A 9,161-nucleotide genomic window follows, 5' to 3' on the forward strand; every position below is an offset into this window, starting at 1 on the left:
AAAGAATCCAAGATTTCACTCGAGGACGAAACACGTAGGAGCTCAATATCACTTTGTTCGTGAGAAGGTGGAAGAAGGAAGCATTAGTATGGAGAAAATTCATACAAAAGAGAACCTAGCAGACATATTGACAAAGCCAGTAAACGGTAACAAGTTCATATGGTGTCGATCCTCCATCGGCCTAGCAGAAAACATGCGCAGCATAAGAGCAAAGTAGATAGGATGGAGAAGTTACAAACAAAAGTAACTTTAAGTGGGAGAATGTTTGGATTGTAAAGTTACTTAGTTGGAAGCTTGAGGTGGCATCAACAAGCTCTTGGTGTCAACTACTATGTGAGGTGTCAAACAACATGAAACACCTATTGTCAATGAGACATCTCACCTTGGTGATAAGTCTCTTACCAATTGATGTGGCCATCTATCAAGAAGACACCATGAGCTTGTGAGACACCTCATTTGTTGAGGTGTCCTCACCATGTTTCTCCTCCAACACTATAAAAAGAGATGAAGAACTTCAATTCACAATCATCCCATTCTCATCCCATCAATTCCATCTCATAAGCAAGCCAAGTGAAGAGAAAGTGAGTTTGTATTAGAAAGAGAGTTTAGTTTCTTCGAAATACTTGTCTTTCCTTTGGTAAAGAGAGAGTTGATAGTATATCTCCTAGAATAAGAGAGAGGTTGTTTATAATTGTTATCTCCTTATTTAGAGAGAAGAAGTTGTAAGTAATTCATCTCTAAGTGTAAATCTATCTACAAAGTTGTTCATCTTCGTGTTATTCGATATTCGACTTTAATTGCAATTGAGTGTCCAAGACACACAACCTTTCTAACAATTACATGTCTCTCTATCTCTCCACACCATTGTTTCTTCATTCATCGTTTATTTGTTTGCTAAACCAGGTTTTCTAAGTAACTGATTGATCTAATATTTGGTTTGCAGAAAATCAAAGTTCATCCTCTCCAATTTAGTCATGGAGTCTTGCAATTACTCAATCGTACTTCTTCGACCTCGTGGTTATGGGAAAATCACTGTAAGGGGGTTTTATGTTGTTTAAAGTCCGTCTCAAATCGCAGTTACCATTTGGTATATGATGTGCTTGATTGACCATCTTAATACTGACCTTGTCATTTTATAGATTCACAAAATAAAATTCACTTCAAATTCATCTTTTTATACCATATAATTAGTATGAAGACATTCCTTACCTGCCCGGGAGATTCTTATTCACTGTGAGGATTATATGGTTCTGTTTGAGTTAAACTTTGAGAGATTCTTATTCGTTGTCCTATAGGTGAGGATTAGATGCCGCAATTTGCGTAAAATTAAATTTTTGATTGTTTTATGTGATCTTTTTAGGTGTTGGAACTTGTTCTCAAAGATTTACAGGATGAACATCCTGATCCCATTTTAGTGGTATAGTTCGTTAAGAGTTTTTTAGCCCAATGATTGACGTTTAATAATGTATATTGAGACATGAGTCTCAACATAAGTAGTTTTTTTTGTGTGTTTAATGATTTTAGCATCATCAGGAAAAACTTAACTGGTCATTGATTTGTACTACTACACCAGGTCAGTTTGATAGGGATACTGCACAACAATGACGATTTTGCGCTCAATATCAAAGTTTTTTCCCTTATTATCTTCCTAAATCATGATTGAGACTGAATCTTTTGTATGTGTTACTTTGTTTACCAGCCGAAAAGGTTGTTAACGAGACATTCCATGTTCATTTAAATGTCTGCTTGCCTTTTTGCAGCAAACTTTTGATGTTGAGTTAAGAAACTACATAGTTTAATTCCAAGCTGCCAGCGAAAGAGATATATGTACATATTGAGGAATGGGAGATTATTTCCATAAAGTGAGATTTAATACATCTACACTCAATATATTGGTTACACACAATATGTATTAGTTACACTCAATATCGTTCATTAATGTTGGGTGTGCTTTCATATAAAATTATTCGCCGATTCCACCTCCTGCATAAATTCATTCAACTTTTACATGAGTTGACGACTAACGTGGTTTATTTGCTCTTGGTCTCATTTGTTATAATTTGTATTTTTTCAGTTACAGCTTGAGTTTAACGTTTCAAAACTTGAAGGAGAAAGCGGATGAAGAAGAACTAAGAATATTGTTAGGTTTCATGTCAAAGGATATGATGGAAGAGAAACAGATGAAGAAGTCTCTATAGGTAAGATTTTGCTGCTTTTTAGGGTTTGGAACTTATTCTAGAATAATTTGTTGCTTTTTAGTTAATGAGTTTCTAATATTTTATTAGATATTCTATTTTGTTTATGAAAATTTTCATAAACTTATCTTAGTGAATAATCATTCATATTGAAACGAGACAAGAACCCGAATTAGATAATGACATCATATAGTTATATAAAGGGTAATTGAACAACTTCTTTATCATAAGTATTGTTGTTTGTTTAATGAAGGTGATTTATTTTGTAGTTCTTAGTTAGTTCGTATAGTGGAACTTGCGGAGATGCAAAACTATCTACTAAGTACGCTAATGGTAAAAGTCGAATGCGCTAAGACACATTTTCCAATGAAGCTGTAAGAGGGTGTGCTTTATTTGACTAAACTTGATACATGGTCTGCGATGCAATATATCAGGAAACAACAACTTATGCTTCGAAATTGGCCACAAAAATGATTGCTTATCAAATTTACTGTTATGATGACAGGTGCATATTTTTAATTTTGTTTCGGTAATGATAACTCTCTCCTAACAACTCTAGCTTGGGAGGTCTTAGCAAAACATTTGAAACAATCGGGTGGATTCTCATTAATCACATGTGTTATTGTTGTCTTTATTTTACAAGTTAGCTTGTAAAATTCATTACTTTCCAGCTGAAGTTCTTAATGAGGTTTTTGTTACTAATATTTGATGAATGTTATGTTTGATTTGATACAGCAGTTTCGGCGTCAAGAAGTTGCAATTGGTTGAAGCTGAAAAGAAAGGGATCGGTCAAGAGCATGAGCTAAAAGAGAAGCAAGTTATGTTGATAATTATATAGTCCAAACGGTTCTAGAATTAATTCCACCTTTCTTTTCTTAATTAGTAAACTCAACATGAGAAATGCTTAATTCAACATCAGAAAGATTAATTAACACATGAAAATTAATTTTAGAGAATTAACCTACCCAGATATATAAGAAGAAAGCAGAGGGAAATGTAGATTTATTTTCATGGAGAAAGAAAAAACACATGAGTTTGGATGAACTTACATATATCAAACAGATGTGGACTATATAGTTTGTTTTGTTTAGGTGAGGAACAACTATAGTATATAGAAACTAATCAATCTATGAACTAAGATAGTTTAGATCACAGACCTTTTCTACAGATTGGTTTTCTCGCAAGACGACATTAAACTAATTTTCTAGAAACTCGAGCATGTAGAAGATCACAAATCCTCTTAGTTAGTAATTCCAGGAATGGTGATGAGTGTTTGTTGAAATGTACATAATGTAGTTTCCTTCTTCGTTCTACTCCACGGAACTTACTACTTAGCCGTTCCGACCAATCATTATAAACAGTAATCTTCATTACTTACTGTATATTTACTATTGTAATAATACTATTGTGAGTTAAAATAGATTGGATTGACCTCAAATAGGAGGCTTTGTGGGGGTAACAGAGATATGAGTAGATTGTTCATTATTTATTACTTCAATAATCCTGAAAACGTTTCTCATTATTTGGATAGATTCGCTAGAGCTTTTTGTACATTACCTTAAAAACTTTCAATTCAAATTATTTTTTGTTTCATAATTAATATTTAAAGATTCACATTCTCACATATCAGGTTTGGTTAGTTTATCAAATGAGGAGATCCAACATGTTTCATAATATAAGGTCAATTTGGGTTATCCGATGGTCAGTTAAATTTGATCAAGAAAGGTGTTGGGTTTTCCTCCTAGTGGGGAAACCTAGTTGGGTTTGGATTAGGAAACCAAACCCGGACCCGAGTCGAGTTTCTTTGGGTCGGTTACTTATGACGGTGGAATTAGGATTAAGGAGGAGTCTATAAATACTACCTTAACCTAATTTAGAGGTGTGTGTGAAGCACCAAAGGGGAGAACACAATTAGAAACGCACAAGAGAAGAAGGGAGAGAAGGAGGTTGCCGAGAAGAGCGGGGCATAACTTTTTCAGCACGCGCAGTCTTCGTTGTTCAGAAAATCCGACCGTGAGTTCTTCTCCGATTGAGCTGAAATTTGGCATAACTGTTCTTGACATATTCATCTAATATTTGTACGGAGGGATCGTTGATTGGTCGCCAGAATCCTAGTGAATTTAGGGTCGTTTTGGGCTGCAGATTTCTGGACTGTTTTGTTCTTTCTTGTGAGGGTTTCTCCTTGTTTCTTCGTGTTTGAGATTGATTCTTTTGGGAAGGGTCTGAGTCTCGGTTGGACGTAGTCTGTAACTACTTTGCTATCATAGATGATTTGGTTGGACTACGAGTCCCGTGGTTTTTACTTCTCACGTTGAGGAGGTTTTCCACGTTAAAAACCGTTGTCTTATTTACTTTCAGTTCTTTGTTTATTGCTCCCACATATTCTTCTGTATTATCCTCGTAACTAACACAAAGGGAAAAAAATCTTATATTTCCGCTGCGCCTAAGTGCCCGTTTTTCCCAACAAGTGGTATCAGAGCTCCAGGTTAGAGAGTTCTTTGGATTGTGATAACTTCCGTTATTGGTTTGTTTGTGTTAGTGATGGAAAATATGGGTAGAATGATAAGTTTGAATGCTGCTAATTATCATCTATGGAAGAGTAAGATGGAAGACTTGCTCTTTGTGAAGGAATTTCACGCTCTGGTGTTTCATGAGAAGAAACCTGATGAGAAGACTGAAGATCAGCGGGCGACTGAAGATCAGTGGGCATTGTTACATCGTCAAGTGTGTGGTTTGATGAGTCAATGGATAGATGACAATGTGCTACATCATATTAAGAATGAGACTAATGCTCGTTCGTTGTGGTTGAAGCTGGAGCAGTTATTTGCTTGGAAGACAGGAAACAATAAGATGTATACAATGAAAAAAATGTTAGGGATAGCGGGGCTAGTTGTCCAGGACTGTCGAGGAAAAGCGGAGCAGGCTGTTTCCAGGGCTGTCAAGGGGACAACATGGCTGGCTGTTTCTCCCACCTAGTCGGAGGGGGAGTTTGTTGGGTTTTCCTCCTAGTGGGGAAACCTAGTTGGGTTTGGATTAGGAAACCAAACCCGGACCCGAGTCGAGTTTCTTTGGGTCGGTTACTTATGACGGTGGAATTAGGATTAAGGAGGAGTCTATAAATACTACCTTAACCTAATTTAGAGGTGTGTGTGAAGCACCAAAGGGGAGAACACAATTAGAAACGCACAAGAGAAGAAGGGAGAGAAGGAGGTTGCCGAGAAGAGCGGGGCATAACTTTTTCAGCACGCGCAGTCTTCGTTGTTCGGAAAATCCGACGGTGAGTTCTCCGATTGAGCTGAAATTTGGCAGAACTGTTCTTGACATATTCATCTAGTATTTGTACGGAATGATCGTTGATTGGTCGCCGGAATCCTAGTGAATTTAGGGTCGTTTTGGGCTGCAGATTTCTGGACTGTTTTGTTCTTTCTTGTGAGGGTTTCTCCGTGTTTCTTCGTGTTTGAGATTGATTCTTTTGGGAAGGGTCTGAGTCTCGGTTGGACGTAGTCTGTAACTACTTTGCTATCATAGTTGATTTGGTTGGACTACGAGTCCCGTGGTTTTTACTTCTCACGTTGAGGAGGTTTTCCACTTTAAAAATCGTTGTCTTATTTACTTTCAGTTCTTTGTTTATTGCTCCCACATATTCTTCTGTATTATCCTCGTAACTAACACAAAGGGAAAAAATCTTATATTTCCGCTGCGCCTAAGTGCCCGTTTTTCCCAACAGAAAGGTCTGCCACTACATTGCAGCAATAAAATTACAATAAACTCATCTTCCCCTAATAATCACTTCCACATGTAGCTGATATGCTGAATCTCAATTACCTATAGCCTACAACAAATTATAACATGTTAAAAAGAAACCAAATAAAGGATCTCAGCTTATCTTCCTTGATAAAGCAAGAAAACACTATGTTGATTCTCACTAAATTACAATTTCGCAGCAACTTAACCACTTCATAACAACAAAATCGCAACCAGATAAACCAAGTAAGCGAGTGATTCACTCTATCACAGTACAAACTACATAGTTCTTGATTTTATAACTAGACGAAAATTGAGTGTAGGTTAGTTTCATAAGCGTGGTGTTTTGGTGAAACTTAATTCTGATCGAATGTTTCGTTTTGAATTAGAGAGACCAAATGCACCTATATATTTTGTTATTTCTTAATATCTTGGTGATTCTTCTCTCATGAATTTATCTCAATTAATCTAATTTCATGCAAATCTTTTATTCTCTTTTGTAGCATAAACGTTTTGCCAAGTTTCTTGCCTGTAGGTGTGCGAGAATCATCCACAATTGTATTGGCGAGAAAAAAATTGACCATTTTTTGTTCTCATTTATTGTTATTTTTTCCTCAAAAGAGGAATGGCCTTTTCACTTTTTCAAATTGGAAGTAGACGCCTATGAATTGCTTGAATCTAGGATTAACACTATTTGAAGATTTGTTTATTGTTACCCATTCCAATTGTAATTGTAATTTTAATGTTTAAGTGAAGTTTTTTTAATGATTGTCAATTTCTGTCTGGAAAAGGTATACTGCAGTTAACACGGTTTAGATGACCGTGTTCAATTTCAACCTGGTTTGATACGTAGGTGGGTTGATCTTCAGTTTCCAATTCTTTCACTTTGTTGGAACTTTTGGTGTTGCCCAACCTCTCCATCTACTTGCAACTAGGGTAAGTTGTACTTTTATAGCTTTCAAATCTTCTTTTTGCTTTTTCTTCTCTACCTGGAGATTATAAATTTGCAAATAGTTGCTGATTTTATTACAATATTAGTGCAAAGATTCATCTAGAGATATCTACAAATTTTGTTACAGATGATGAGAATGAAGAGAAGAAAATGTGGGAATATTGTTATATTCTGGTTAACACATTTTGTAGGTATGAAAGAATTTCGAAATATTTCCATGAACAATTGTCAATTTCTTTGCTTTATCAATGTAATCTAATGAATTTTGATCCCTCCAATGCATTTTGGTGGTCAGTACTTTCACTACTTTTAATCTTTTGTTTTTGTGAAACCTTGGTTCGTGAGTTTATGGTGTTTGTTACCCTGATAATGTAGTTGGGGTGAAAACAACATTGTGAGGTGGATTATTGGAGAGATTGTTAAACGATTTTTGTTACCCATTACCTTAGTTTAAAGAGAGATGTATGTCAGCTTATATTTTTTGTCATTTTGTATTACTAATATAGAATTTCGTCATGTGCGTCATTGGATGCTACACTATTTTGAGTTCAAAGTTTAAGTGATCAACCACGCACGTTGTAATCGAGCAAACGATCAGTGTTTAGCATTTGATTTGTAGACCTGATATTGAATTTCATATTTACTTGCTCCCTAATAGAGGTTGGTTGTTGGCAGGAGAATATGATTCAGTCAAAGAGTTCCTTTTTTCTGGACAATAAATTAAGTCCTCGGGTTGTACTATACACCAATAGAGGCTGGGTTTTTTTTTTTGTTGGCATGAGAATGTGATTCAAAGAAAGAGTTTGTTTTTGATGTTTAAATCAGTTTACATGTTAAAAAGATATGAAATCATTTGAAAAACTTTTTCTACTACCATTTCAAATCTTGAAGATGTTTGATTCCACGCCCCAACGGAAAAAAAGACTCTGACACCCTCTCATTCTGCAACTACTCCATTTCATCTGTTTCAAATGAGGCAACAAAGCCGTGTTTGGGGGCGGGCGGGCACGGCGTCCGCCCTGGTCCCCCACCTCTTATGAAGGTCGTACTCAGGTTATATATAAATAATCCTAAACACTTCCACGTGCAACTCCATCAACTCTAGTGGTCAAGTTTGTGGAATTCCACACTTGAGACATGGGTTCAAAATCCATCACTTGTTTTTTCTTTTTCCTTATAATTGTGAGGTTGAGAGGGATTATTGCTAAATCAATTCTTATTTATGCTCCGTCACACTTTTTCTTTAAACTGTTTTGTTATTTGGGTGCATATCTTTCATCTTTAGACATGTTTTTAAGAAAAAAAGATCTAAGTATTTTTTTTAATTCTAACAATACATAAATACTTATGAGAAAATTATGATACAAAAGATATCATATTAAAGAAATCGCTTAGGCTCTAAACCATACGTTGTACAAAGATTTTGTTTTATCATTTTAAGTTAACCGCGCTCATTAGAAGTCTTTATTCGGCGCGTGGTTCAATTTTTTGCTTGTAATTTTTTTTTATTATACCAAAGGCAATAATCAAACTTCGCCCAAGGCCCTCAAATTCCTAGCCACGACTCTGTGAGGCAATCCAATTCTATATCAACGAAGACATGATTTCGTGGATACATCAGAAGAGATTAGTGATATAATCTCTCTGCCCATTGACTGAGTTTGATGTTTATGTGTACTTAGTTAGTTAGAACATAGGAGTAAGAGAAGGATGTCGGTTAACGATGTCCCTTTGTTCAATTTCATATAAAAGAAACACAACTTTCCTGAACTGTATCGGTGATAATATGTTGCACGCAAGAAATAACGTATATTGTCCAATTGATGAATAAATTGTTGATTAAGTTACCATATATTCCTTCATCAAAAAAAAAAAGTTACCATATATACATCACTATATATACATCTGTTCATCTGTATAACAAAACCAATGCTATCATTGTATAGAATATGCATCAATTTATCAGGAAATTGTACATTCTTTTATAGAATAAATCTTCCAATATCACTCATGACTTATCTCTAGATTTCGTTTCACGTTATATTCTGAAACCCAAATTAATAATCGCAGGCAAGAAGTGTATTTCTAATATCTTTGGGTTACTATAGCTCAAAATGCTCTACAAGAATATCTGTGCCGGAGGCACGGGTCATACCTAGTAAATCACTATGGGAGAATGGAATATTTTTGAGTTAATTCCTATTTGGCCCCCTACTTTGTGACCAGCTTCCTTTATGGCCCCCCATTTTTTGTAAATTCAAATATGGCCC

The sequence above is a fragment of the Eschscholzia californica genome, unplaced genomic scaffold (assembly GCF_041429995.1).
Source record: "Eschscholzia californica isolate CP2 unplaced genomic scaffold, dmEscCali1.0.p SCAF_3, whole genome shotgun sequence".
NCBI lineage: Eukaryota > Viridiplantae > Streptophyta > Magnoliopsida > Ranunculales > Papaveraceae > Eschscholzia > Eschscholzia californica.